Source organism: Chiloscyllium plagiosum, unplaced genomic scaffold (assembly GCF_037043375.1).
Source record: "Chiloscyllium plagiosum isolate Xiang-an unplaced genomic scaffold, Cpla_swu_hap1 HiC_scaffold_1, whole genome shotgun sequence".
In the NCBI taxonomy this organism is placed as follows: Eukaryota; Metazoa; Chordata; class Chondrichthyes; order Orectolobiformes; family Hemiscylliidae; genus Chiloscyllium; species Chiloscyllium plagiosum.
Window position 1 is genome coordinate 65,409,054 of NW_028270139.1, and position 14,872 is coordinate 65,423,925.

Consider the following 14,872-nt stretch of genomic DNA (forward strand, 5'->3'; position numbering starts at 1 on the left):
TAAGGTCACTCCTTAGCCTCCGTGTTCCTGGGAAAACAGCCCTAGCCATTTCAGCCTCTCACTATAGCTCAAACCCTCCAACCCTGCCAACATCCATATAAGTCTTTTCTGAGCCCTTTCATACCATTCTTACAGGACGGAGACCAGAATTGCACACAATATTCCAAAAGTGGCCCAAAAAATGTTCTGCACAGCTGTAACGTGACCTCCCAACTTATATACTCAATGCACTGACCAATAAAGTAAAGCATACTAAACACCTTCAGTATTCTATCTACCTGCAGCTCCACTTTCAAGGAACTATGAACCTGCACTCCAAGGTCTTTTTGTTCAACAACACTTCTCAAGACCTTACCATTAAGTGGACCAGGCCTGTGCTGATTTGCCTTTCCAAAATACAACACCTTACATTTATTTATATTAAACTCCAACTGCCGCTCCTCGGCCCATTGGACCATCTGACCCATTGTACTTTGAGATAACCTTCTTTGCTATCCACTACATGTCCAATTTTGGTATCATCTGCAAACTACCTCTTGTATTCACATCAAAATCATTTTGTAAATTACATAAAGCAGCGGACCCAGCACCGATCCTTGTGGCACCTCACTGGTCACAGGCCTCCAATCTGAAAAGCAACCGTCTGTGGCTACTCTCTGTCTTCTACCTTCGAGCCAGTTCTGTATCCAAATGGCTAGTTCTCCCAGTATTCAATGTGATCTAACCTTGCTAACCAATCTACCATTATGAACCTTGTCAAATGCCTTACTAAAGTAATGTTGATCACGTCTACCACACTGCCCTCATCAATCCTTTGTTACTTCAAAAATTCAATCAAGTTAGTGAGACATGATTTCCTACGCACAAAGCTGTACTGACTATCTCTAATCATTCCTTGCCGATTCAAATACATGTAAATCCTGTTCCTCAGGATTCCCTCCAACAACTTGCCAATCACCAATGTCAGGTGCAGTTGTAGTTCCTTGGCTTTTCCTTACTAACTTTCTTAAATAGTGGCACTGCATTAGCCAACTTCAGTCTTCTGGCTCCTCATCTGCAACTATCAGTGATACAAATATCTCAGCAAGGGGCCCAGCAATCTCTTCCCTAACTTCCCACAAAGCTTTAGGGTACACCTGTTCAGATCCCGGGTATTTATCCACCTTTATGCATTTTAAGACATACAGCTGCTGCTCCTCTGTAATATGGACATTTTCAAGATGTCGTCATCTATTTCCCCACATTCTGTATCTTCCATGTTCTTCTCCATAGTAAATGCTGATGCAAAGTATTTGTTTATTATCTCCCCATCTCCTGCAGTTCCACATAGAGGCTGCCTTTCTGATCTTTGAGGAGTCCTGTTTTCTCCCTAGTTACCTTTTCATCCTTAACATATTTATAAAATTCCTTTGGATTCTCCTTAACCATATTTGCCAAAGCTATCTCCTGTCCCCTTTTTGTCCTCCTCACTTCCCTCTTAAGTGTACTCCTACTGCCTTTATACTGTTCTAAGGATTCACTCGATCTTCGCTGTCTATACCTGACATATGCTTCATTCTTTTTCTTAACCAAAACCTCAATTTTTCTAGTCATCCTGCATTCCCTGCACCTACCAGCATTGCTTTTCATCCTACTAGGAAGAGACTGTCTCTGGATTCACGTTATTTCATTTTTGAAGGCTTCCCATTTTCTAGCTGTCCCTTTACCTGTGAACATCTCACCTCTCCCCCAATCAGCTTTTGGATGTTCTTGCCAAATACCATCAAAATTGGCTTTCCTCCAATTTAGAACTTCAACTTTTAGATCCAGTCTATCCTTTTCCATCAATGTTTTAAAACTAATAGAATTATGGTCACTGGCCCCAAAGTGCTCCCCCACTGACACCTCAGTCACCTACCCTGCCTTATTTCCCAAAAGTAGGTCAAGTTTTGCAACTTCTCTAGTAGGTACGTCCACATACTGAATCAGAAAATTTTCTTGTACACATTTAATAAATTCCTCTCTGTCTAAACTCTTAATACTATGGCAGTCCCAATCTGTGTTTGGAAAGAGAAAATCCCGTACCATAACCACCTTATTATCCTTACAAATTTCCTTCTCAATTGTCTGCTGACTACTGAGGGGTCGATAGTACAATTTCAATAAGGTTATCATCCCTTTCTTATTTCTCAGTTCACCCAAATAACTTCCCTGAACATATTCCTAGGAATATCCTCCCAAGGTACAGCGTAATGTTATATCTTATCAAATACGGGTTCTCTCCTCCTGTCTTTCCCACTCTCTATTCTCCCTAAAGTATTTGTATTTTGGAACATTAAGCTGCCAGTCCTGTCCATTCCTGAGTAATGTCTCTGTAATTGCTATGATATCCCAGTTCCATGTTCCTAACCATGCCTTGAATTCATCTGCCTTCCCTGTTCGGCCTCTTGCATTGAAATAAATGCAATTTAATTCATCAGTTCTACCTCATTCTCAGCTTTGTTCCTGCCTGCCTTGACTGTTTGACTTGCTCTTTTTCCCAACTGTACCAGTCTCAGATTGATCTCTTTCTTCACTATTTCCCTGGGTTCCCCCACCCCACCCCACCATACAAGTTTAAATCCTCCCAAGCAGCTCTAGCAAATCTCCCTACTAATATATTAGTGCCGTTCCAGTTCAGCTGAAATCCATCCTTCTTTTACAGGCCACTTCTACCCCAGAAGAGATTCCAATGATCCAAAAATGTGAACCCTTCTCCTGCACAGCTCCTCAGCCATGAATTCATTTGCTCTATCCTCCTATTTTTACCCTCACTAGCTTGTAGCACTGGGAATAATCCAGATATTACTATCCTCAAGGACCTCCTTTTTAATTCCTGCCTAACATCCTACATTCTCCCTTCAGAATCTCATCCTTTTTCCTTCCTGTGTCATTAGTTCCAATGTGTACAATGACCTGCTGCTGCCGTTTGAGAATATTTTGCACTGTCTCTGAGTTATCCTTGATCCTGGCAGCGGGAAGGCAACACACCATTCTTATTTCTGGCTGTCGGCCGCAGAAATGTCTGTCTGTGCCTCTGACCAGAGAGTTCCCGAACACAATCAATCACTTGGAACTTGATGTGCCCCTCGTTACATATAGCCAGTCTCAGTACCAGGAATTTGGCTGTTTGTGCTACATTCCCCTGAGAGTCCATCACCACCTACATTTTCCAGAGCAGCACAGATATTTGAGATGGGGTAGCCAGAGGAGACTCTTGCCTCCCTCTCCTACCTTTCCTGATGGTAATCCATCTACCTGACTATATTGCATTTTTGCTTCCTACCTATAACTGCCATGCATCCCTCCTCCCCACTCCTATAAATTCTTCATTGGCTTTGACTGCCGCTCCAATCAACCCATGTGATATGATAGGATTCACAACCAAACACACTTTCTGCAGACATAATCATCAGTAACATTGAAAGTCTCCCCTTAATCTCCCATATCCGTTGTTTTGATCTGTTTTTCTCCAAAATTCCAAAACAATACGACAGCTTATAAACTATAATTACTGCTCCTGGCATTCAAGAAAATCATGGGCAAGACCTAAAATGCCTCAAAAAAAAGGAGCAGCTCTTACAGCCACAATTTTTTCCCCACCTCCGTCTTTTACTCATTACATATTACAAGATCCAAAAATCACCTGATACCTGGTTGGATCCACAACGTACTATAGAGTCATACAGCATGGAAACAGACCCTTCGGCCCAACTCAGCCATGCCGAACAAGTTTCCCAAACTAAAGTACATCCACTTGCCTGCGTTTGGCTCATATCCCTCAAAACCTTTCCTATTCATGTACCTATTCAAATGTTTTTTGAATGTTATCGCTGTACCTGCATCTACCATTTCCTATGGCAGTTCATTCCACATATGAACCACCTTCTGTGTAGAAAGGTTGCCTCTGAGGTTCCTTTTAAATCTTTCTCCTCCCACCTTAAACCTATGTACCCTAGTTTTGAACTGTTCCATCTAGAGAAAGGCATTTGCTATTCACCTTATTTGAGCCCTTCATGATTTTATAAACCTCTATAAGGTCACCCCTTAACCTCTTGCACTCCATTGGAAAAAGTCCCATGTCTATCCATATAAGCCAAACGCCGTAATCCTGGTAAAGCTTTCCTGAAACCTCTTCAATTTATAATATACTACCTATAGCAGGTTGACCAGAACTGTACACAGTACTCCAAATGTGGTCTCACTACTGTCCAATACAACCTCAACATGATGTCCAAACTATTATACTCAATGGTCTGAGCAATGAAGGCAAGCATGCTGAACATCTTCTTAACCATTGTCTACCTGTGATGCAACTTCCAAAAAACTATGTACCCTGAACCCCTAGGTCTCTCCATTTGATAACGTTACCAAGGGCTCTACCATTAACTGGACAAGTCTTGCCCTTATTTGTCTGAAGAACAATTCCTGAAGAAGGGATTATGCCCGAAACATCGATTCTCCTGTTCCCTGGATGCTGCCTGACCTGCTGCGCTTTTCCAGCAACACATTTTCAGCGCTTATTTGTCTTATCAAAATGCAATCTCTCACATTTATGCAAATTATACTCCTTTGCCACTTTTTAGCCCATTGACCCAATTGATCAAGATCCCTTTATAACTTTAGATAACTTTCACTTTTGACTATACCATCAATTTTGGTGTCATCCGCAAACTTACTAACCATGCCTCCTAAAGTCGTTTATATAAATGACAAACAAAAGTAGACCCAGCACCAATTCTTGTGGAACACTTCTGGTCACCGGCTTCTAGTCTGAAAAACAAAATTCCACAACCACCTCTGTCTCCTGTTGTTAAGCCAATTTTGGATCCAATTGGCAAGGTCTCCCTGAGTTTCATGTGATCTAACTTAATCTGCCATGTGGAACCTTATCAAAGGCTTTATTGAAGTCTATGTAGAAAACATCTACTGCTCTGCACTCATCAATTTTTTTGGTCCTCAAAATACAATTTCCCACGCACAAAACCATGCTGTCTATCCCTAATCAGTCCTTGCCTCTCCAAATGCATGGAATTCCTATTTCTCAGAATCCCTTCCAACAACCATACCACCACTGAGGTCAGACTCACAGGCTTCTGCTTCTAGCCTTTCTTAAATAAAGGCACAGCATTACCCTCCAGTCCTCTGGCTTCTCACCAATGGCTGTAGATTATACAAATATCTCTGTTAGTGGCCCGAGAATTTCTTCCTTAACTTCCAGCAACATCCTGGGATACACTTGATCAGATCCTGAGATTTATCTACCTTTATGTTTTTTAAGACCTCCAGCGCTTCCTCTTCTGTAATACATTCAATGAATCCTTCGTCTGTCAATCTGACAATCCCAATTTACATGAGGTTAAAGCCACCCGTGATTAAACTTTCACCTTTGTTACTACCCTCATTATCTCCTGAATTTATTCCCAATCCGGCTATGTAGCTACTGTTACAGCATCTATAGACGATGGTTAGTGCTGTCTTACCTGTTTTATATCTTACATTCATATGGATTCAACATCTTTCGATTCTTGCTATATTTATTCAATCCTGTAGCAACAATGCTACCCCAAAAGTCTTCCCTTCCTGCCTTTCATTTCAAACAGTCAAATATCCTTAAATATTTTATTCACAGCTTTGATTTCCTTATAACCATGTCTTTGTTATGGCTACAAGATCATACTTATTAAGCTGTATCTGTATTAATTCATTTATTTTGTTTCAAACATTGTGTGCATTCAGGCAAACAGCCATTAATTTTGCTTTTTTCCCTTTATTTCTCCTTTACACCGTATTGCTGCTGTTTTTCTATGCTTTTATCCCCTGTCAATTTCTGTTCCACTTTGGCTATCGTTATCCAAATAGCTTCATATCCTATTGCTATGGAAACCTACATTTCCCCTCTCCCTTCTTAATTCTTCCCTCTTCCCCCAGCACCCAACCACATACACAATTAGTTTAAAGCTCTCTCTACAGCCATAGTCCCAGTACAGTTTAAGCTCATCTCATTACAACAGCTCTCACCTATGCCAGTACTGGTGCCTGCACCCCACAAACCGAAAGCCATTCCACCCAGAACAATCTTTGAGTAGTTGTGCACAAAATAAATCATCCATGTACTCCACTAAGAAATGAGAAGCCTGTTGCTCACACCTGCCTCAAAATATTCACTGAGATTGATCAGACGTGATTTACCCACAACAAATCCGCTTTGATACTTGTCCAAGTTTCCATGGCTGTGTTTCAGAATGGATTCCTGTAACTTGCCCATAACTGCTTTTTTGAAATTGTCAATGATGAAAATTCCATGACTACTCTCAGCTGTACTACCATCTTTGGGCAATCTGTCAAGACTTGATTACATAGGGATTGCAAAGTGGTCAGCACGATAAATATTATCAATAATTACATCTATGACAGTTGGATTCATGAAGTCAGTTGAGTTTTTTTCCCTTGGTTCTGCCACCACCTGTCTCAAGCTCAGCCTTGTATATCCATTAGGATTCCACAAGCTCAGTAGTGGCATTATTGAACCACTCTTGGTAACGAATAAAGTCCCCACTGCCTGAGTACATTCTGTGCCCTAATACAAAATTAAAGTACTTTGGATGCTGGAAACCTGAAGTAAGAACAAAAGATGTGGCAAGCACTCAACAGGTTAGACGCCATGTGTGGAGACAAGCAGTTATGTTTCATACCAATTAACAGAACATTCTATGCTCTGGCTTCTTCCAAGTGGTTTTCAATATGGACAAGAACTGACCATTAGCTAAGACATGGAAGAAGGTTGTAATCAGTGGGTTTCCCTGCCAGTATTTATACTATTTCATGAGATTCAATGAAGTCTGGAATCAATGTTGAGAACTCCCATGACTGCTCCCAACTGCATTATAACCTTTGGATAATCTGTCCTGGAAATAGAACAGGACATAATCAGGGATGATGATGTAGGTGTTAGAAACATTGGCCATAAGTTATGATTGTACATCTGCGAGTATTGCTGTGGGAATTTCTCCCAAATAAGTCTCTGAATGTTGACAAAGAGGCCTTATAAGTTTAACTGGGCAAGTATGCCTTTTGGTTAGTAATAACAGGGTGGTCCATCTTGTGTTCTTATTTCATGTTTCTGGAACAGTGTAGTACAACTGAGTGCATTGCCGTATCATTCCTCCCCATCCAGTTGAAGTGGCAGTATTGTGATGTCACTGAAGTAGTAATTTAGAACCTAGGCTAATTTTTTTATGGACATAGTTTGTGGCAGACGGTTAAATTTGACTTTAGTAAAAATCTGGAACAAAATGCTGGCCTAATGATGACAGACAACCACTGAAATTTGTACCAGAACCGTGCAGCCAACTGTATCAATTATGTTACTTTATGGTTGTTGAAGGGGAAAAGTGTCTTTAAGGAATTATCTGCACTTCAAAAACTAAAGTACATTTGCAAGTTGTTTATTGTTGGGACTCATCAAATTTATTAGGTGTCACCGTTTTTGAAAAGATGAGAATTATTTTCTGAGGGTTGTGAAAATTTGGAACTCTCTGCCTGAAGGCATTGGAAGTGGGGTCATTAATATTTTTAAAGCTGAATTAGATTCACGTTAGTCAAGAGACCCAAAGTCCACTGGGGTTGATAGAATGTGGAATTCAAAACAATAACCATTAGCCATGATCTTATTGAATTAGACAGGCAGGAGGCTGGAAGAACACAGCAAGCCAGGCAACATCAGGAGGTGGAGAAGTTGATGCTTCAGGTGTAACCCTTCTTCAGGACCTTTGACTTCACCACCTCCTGATGCTGCCTGGCTTGCTGTGTTCTTCCAGTCTCTTGCCTGTCTATTTGGATTCCAGGATCTGCAGTTTTTTTTTGTCTCGAACCATGATCTTACTGACTGGCACAGCAGGCTTGAGAGGCCAAATGGTATACTTCTCCTAATTTTTTTGTTCGTACAATATCATGTTGTATTATCACCATCGTTCTCAATGCAATAGATTCAGAATATAACAGCACAAGCCAGTTATCTATGAGAGGTTGTGGGCCATCAATAGCACCCATATTAATTCAACTACAATCTGTATACCTCGTGGCCCAGGGGCCTGTGGTGCAGTGGCACGTTTGAACCATGAGGTATGTGATGACAACAATATGTTGATTAGAAAATTAAGAAAAAGAGTTACGTTCTTTAGATGAAAAAATACCTCCAATGATTTGGTCATGAGAAAACAAAACTTGCAGTTGTGTGTAAGAACATTTCTGGATATAAATAGAAATACCTAATTGCCCTCAGGGCTCTTATGGCACAGTGGTCATGTTCCTACCTCTCATCTAGGATACTGGGTTCAAGTCTCATCTGCTCAAGAGGTGTACAAGAACATGTCTGAGCAGGCTGATTAGAAATACCTACCTTATGGTCCAAGAGTCTCTGGTGGCAGAGTGGTAGTGTCCCTCCCTCTGAGTCAGGAGACCTTGGTTCAAAACCTACCTGCTCCAGAGGTGTGACATAACATCTCTGATCGAGTTGATTAGAAAATATCTATCTCATGGCTCAGCATATTTTTCAGAATGACATTACCATTAAACCAAGAGATCAAGTTCTATTGAAAGACCATTGATCTGAAACTTCACCTCTGTTTCACTTCCCACAGATGTTGCCAGACTTATTACTTCCGGCATCTTCTGTTTTTATATGACATAGGCAATGAATCAAATTTAGTTCACTAAAGAGTATAGCACAGCCTGATAGAAGCAGCATCTATCATCTAACCCGAAGTTAACCCTATTTAAAAATGAGGTACTAACCTGGTGAAGTTATAGAACAGGATTAAAGGTAAAGTCACCATAATCCCAGAGGACCATACAGCTGCTTCTTATTAGAGACAGGCGACTGGTGGTGTGTTTAATCTGAGGGTCTCTGCATAAATTTGAAAAGGCTAGACTTTCATGTTGACCTGAGTTATTACAGCAATTAAATCAGTGCTGTTGACTTAATTCTGCATCACATACCAGCCATATGAGCTAACCAACCGTTTAACACAGGATTACAAATATGTTAAACATTGGATGCTGTGTACTGTAGAAGCTAAGTGATACCAGATTAAAGGGATCTGATCAAACCTCTACAATCCTACCAAATTCTATTGTGAATAATAGTGGAAGGTAAATAACAAATGAAGAACAAGGTTCCATCAATATCTCCATTCTGGATAATCATGGAACCCAACTTGGATTATCTAGCCTGCAACTTACTATAATATTACTCAAAAACCTTCCTTCATTACACAATGCTGGAACTAAGATCTTCATCCCTGGTTTCTTCAAGAAACTCACAAACATTCAACAAACTCATTTGTTCTCTGTAATTTTTCCTGCCACTATGTGTTCCTCCAAGATCCATGTATGGCATTGTCTTCTGGAAAATGAGGTGATATCTGAAATAGAAGGGGCCAAGGATAAATACTTGGCCAACACCAAAGGTTATCATGGGAGTGGGAAGAGAAACCATTGCAGTTGACTCACTGGTTATGATGAATGGATAAGGATGAAACCAGGTAAGAGTGTGGTGTGGAAAAGTACAGCCGGTCAGGCAGCATCCGAGAAGTCGAAGAATCGATGTTTCGGGCATAAGCCCTTCATCGTGAATTCCTGATGAAGGGCTTATGCCCGAAATGTTGATTTTTCTGCTCCTCGGATGCTGCCTGACTGGCTGTGCTTTTCTAGCACTACACTTTTCGACTCTGATCTCTAGCATCTACAGTGCTCACTTTCTCCCATGAAACCAGGTAAGTGCGGTTCCATCTAGCTGGATGACCCCAGAGAGGTGCTACTGGACAACGTTGTGATCAACTTTGTGTGCTCCAAATATGTTGCAAGGGATAAGGAGGAATAGTTTACTTTTGCCACTTGTAACTTTGATATATAGTTTTGACTTTCAAAAAATTCTATATCTTCCTATTTGGTAAGGGTTATCTGTAAAAACACCTCAGGCTTGATTCGATAGTGACATTTTCTCTTGGCCATTTCTCTACCAGATCATAAACATAATGACATTGAAAGTAAATCCCTCATCCCTCACAGCCTTAATCATAACTTTCTTCTTATGATTTTGATGAAGTGAAGGAATTAATGCTTTTGTCCTTGCTTTGCCTATGATTTGAAAGCAAAGCCATAATCACAGTGCATATTTCATGTCAGTTGTTGCTCCGTGGTTGTGCTTTTTCCACTCAGTCAGAAGAATACGAACTTAATTCCTATCTCGAGGAACTTGATTACATAATCTAGCCATTATCTGCTGTTTTGTGGGATCATGTGTGCAAACAGCCACTGCAATTCCTGTATGACTACTGTGACTTGACTTTAAAGTATCTCTTTAGCCATAATATGTTTTGGGACATCTGAAGACTTGGAAATGCTTATATTAATCCAATATATTTTTCAAAGTTTTAATTGGTTTCACAGTACAGTAATACCAAAGCTAAAACTTGGAGAACTCTTCATCTCCAATTGCCGCCGTGATACTGACTGCTTCAACCTGTCCACCTCCTCATCCACTCCAACCTCTCACCCTCACAATGTTCAGCACTCTACTCCTGCCATTCCAGCCCAACATCACCATCAAATCAGCAGACAAGGTGGGCACAGTGGTAGTTTGGTGCACCAACCTGTACACCACTGAAGCCAGGTGACAACACAAGGACACGTCGTCCTACAGCCCCCTTGATCACAACCTCACCTCCCATAACCAAACTATCATCTCCTAGACTATCCACAACCTCATCACCTCAGGGGATCTCCCATCCACAGCGACCACTTCAAAGTCCAGGAACCTTGCACCGCCTGGTTCTACTCTTATCCAAAATTCACAAATCTGACTGCCCTGCTCAACCCATTGTCTCATGGGAGAAAATGAGCACTGTAGATGCTAGAGATCAGAGTCAAAGAGTGTAGTGTTAGAAAAGCACAGCCAGTCAGGCAGCATCCGAGGAGCAGGAAAATCAACATTTCGGGCATAAGCCCTTCATCAGGAATTCACGATGAAGGGCTTATGCCCGAAACATCGATTCTTCTACTTCTCGGATGCTGCCTGACCGGCTGTACTTTTCCACACCACACTTGGACATCACAGGTCCAAACTGTGATGGTCTGAATCTAGTCTGGAGTCCATGCGGGATCAATCAGTTGCGTAGGCAGGCACTGAGGAAGGAGATGGGGCTGTCGTAGTGCTTCAGGACATGGCTGAAAAGCTTCAGAGCAGAGGGGACAACCTGGGGGTGCTGTGAGAGAGAAACTCACTGAGATCCTTGTAGAGGGAGGAGGAGAATTTATTCAAGATGGGCATCCTTGGAAGAGGCTTCGCTGTAAGGTTATAATCAACTAGGAGAAAGTGAGATGCTGGAGATCAGAGTCAAAATGTGTGATGCATGAAAAGCATAGCTGGTCAGCCAGCATCCGAGGAGCAGGAGAGTCAACATTTCGAGCATAAGCTCTTCATCAGGAATGTGGGGATGGGGGGGGGCAAGGGGGTGGAAAGATAAATGGGTGGGGTGTGTGGCTAGGGGGAAGGCAGCTGGAAATGTGGTAGGTAGATGAAGGTGGGGGTCGATGGTGACAGGTTGGAGTGGAGGGTGGAGCAGATAGGTGGCAAATTAGATGGACAGATAGAACAGGTCAAGAGGGCGGTGCTGAGTTGAGGGTTCAATCTGGGATTAGGTGGAGGGAGGAGCAGATGAGGAAACTGGTGAAATCGACAGTGATCCTGTGTTGTTCAAGGTTCCCAAGGCGGAAAATGGCTAGAATTTGGTTGTGGAAGAGGCCCAAGAATTGCATGTTTTTGGTAGAGTGGCAGGGTGAATTTAAGTGTTCGGCCACAGGGCAGTGGGGTTTTTTAGTGTGTGCACCCCAGAGATGTTCTCTGAAACATTCTGCAAGTTGGTGTCCTGTCCCTCCAACGTAGAGGAGACTACATTGAGAGCAACATAGATGAGGTGTTTGGAGGTTACAGGAAAATCTCTGCCAGATGTGGAAGGATCCTTTTGGGCCTTGGATGGAGGTAAGGGGGGCGGTGGTGTGGGAGGAGGTTTTACACCTCTTGAGGTGGCAAAGGCAGATGCCTGAAGTGGAGGGTGAGTTGCTGGGGGGTGTGAATCTAACAAGGGAGTTGCTGAGGGAATGGTCTCTGAAGAACGCAGATAAGGGAGACTTTCCTTGATGGGGAACAAAGAAATGGCTGAGGAACTGAATAAGTACTTTGCAGCAGTCTTCATGGTTGAAGACATGAGTAACATCACAAAAATTCAAGAGAGTTGGTGGGGAGAGGTGGGCAGAGGTGAGTATGGTGGCCATCATCACAGAGAAGGTGCTAGAAAAACTGAAAGGTCTGAAAGTGGATCATCTGGACCAGATGGACCTTACCCCAGATTTCTGAAGGAGATAGCTGAAGAGACAGTGGAGGGTTAGTGATGATCTTTCAGAAATCACTGGAGTCAGGGAGTGTGCCAGAGGAGTGGTAAATTGCTAATGTCACCCCCTGTTTAAGAAGGAAGTAAGGCAAAGGACAGGAAATTACAAGCTGATTAACCTTACCTCAGTTATTGTCAAGATTTTGGAATCCTTTGTGAAGGATGAGATTTCTGAATACTTGGAAGTGCATGATAAAACAGCGCAAAATGGTTTCATCAAGGAGGGGTCATGCCTGACAAATCTGTTAGAATTCTTTGTGGAGGTAATGAGCATGCTAGACCAAGGAGAGCCAATGGATGTTGTGTATCTGGACTTCCAGAAGGCCTTTGACAATGTGCTGCACAGGAAGCTGCTGAGTATGATAAGGGCCCATGGTATTAGAGGCAAGGTACTGCCATGGATAGAAGATTGGCTGTCTGGCAGAAAGCAGAGAGTGGGGATATAAGGGTCCTTCTGAGGATGGTAGCTGGTGACAAGTGGTGTTCCACAAGGGCCAGTATTGGGATCACAACCTTTCACTTTATACATTAATGACCTGGATGAAGGAACTCAGGACATTCTGGCTAAATTTGCAGATGATACAAAGATAGGTGGAGGGACAGGTAGCATTAAAGAGAAGGATTTAGACAGGTTAGGAGAGTGGGTAAAGAAGTGGCAGACAGAATAAAATGTAGGAAAATGTGAGGTCATGCAGTTTGGTAGGAAGAGTAGAAGCATAGATAATTTTCTGAATTGGGAGAAAATTCAGAAATTTGAAGTGCAAAGGAACTTGGGAGTCCCAGTCCAGGGTTCTCTTAAGATAAACCTGCAGGTTGAGTCAGACGTTGGAAGGCGAATACAATGTTGACATTTATTTTGAGAGGACCAGAATAAAAAAGTAGGGATGTACTTCTGAGGCTTTATAAAGCTCTGGTCAGAACACAATCAGAGTATTGTGAGCCCCATACCTCAGGAAGAATGTACTAATTCTGGAACATGTCCAGAGGAGGTTCCCGAGAATGATCTCAGAAGTGAAGGGCTTAACATATGAGGAATGTTTGAGGACATTGGGTCTATACTCGATGAACTTCAGAAGGATGAGGGGGATCTAATTGAAACATACAGAATACTAAACAGCCTGGACAGAGTGGATATTGGGAAGATGTCTCCATTGGTCGGGGAGAGTAGGACCCAAGGGCACAGCCTTAGAGTAAAGGGAAGATCCTTTAGAACGGAAATAAGGAGAAACTTCAACCAGAGAATGGTGAATCTATGGAATTTATTGCCACAGAAAACGGTGATGGCCAGGTCATTGAGTATATTTAAGACAGAAATAGATAGGTTCTTGATTGTCAAGGGGATCAAGGGTTGTGGAGAGAATGGGGTTGAAAAACTTATCAGCCATGAATGAATGGTGGAGCAGACTTGATGGGCTGAATGGCCTAATTTCTGTTCTTATGTCTTATGGTCTTCTGAGGGGCTTGAGTTTACAGGTTACATAAATAAGATATAAGAGCATAATTAGGCGATTATATCCATCAAGTCTCCTCACCCATTCAATCATGGCTGATGTGTGTTATGGATCAGGCCAGACCCCCTCAAACCATTTCAAGAAAATGGCCCAGATCCTAACTTTGCTCTTTGTTTTAAGCAGGTGTAATGTGAATATTCCGGGAGGGATGCAATTGATCAAACCACGTAGATTTAAATAATTTATTTACAAGATTACCAAATGAAACACAACCAAAAGAGAACAGAATAGCAAATAACAACCTATCTGAAAACCCAACAAATTATACCAACTTAATGATGCTCTTCCTGATACTTGCAACAATCCCCATAAACATCCCTTGGCACAAGGTAAATCAAATACAGGAGTGATGTCAATGAGAGATCAGCACAGACCTGCTTCTTTGGGATCCAGCAGCTTTTTCAACACTACTGCTAAAAACCAAACCAAACGGGCTGCTCCCCTTTCATTGTACAAGGGCTTTTCTTTTCAAAAACTTAAAAGCTGTTACCTGAGGCAGTATCTGTTAGCTATAATCAAACTGGCCCTAAAACCCTTCATCCCCAGACTTTCGGAGTCTGTGTCTTTTATGACCTCTCTGAAAAAAAGCCAAGGACAACATAGCCTTGTTAAAAGAGCAGCATTATCACATGTTTCTCAACACCATTCTCCTGCCTTCTCTGTGTAACCCTTGATCAAGAACCTACATATCTCTGTCTTAAAGACTCAAAGACTTGGCCTCAACTGCCTTCTGTAGTTGTGTGCTCCAAAGATTCACCACCCTCTGGCTGTATTGAACGCAAGAGACATGTAAAATTCAGTTGATAGTCATCTTTCTATATCTGAAATTTAATAGGGATGTGGGGGAACAATTAAGTGGCACATCTGCTCTTGGGCCAGTTGGCCAGCAAC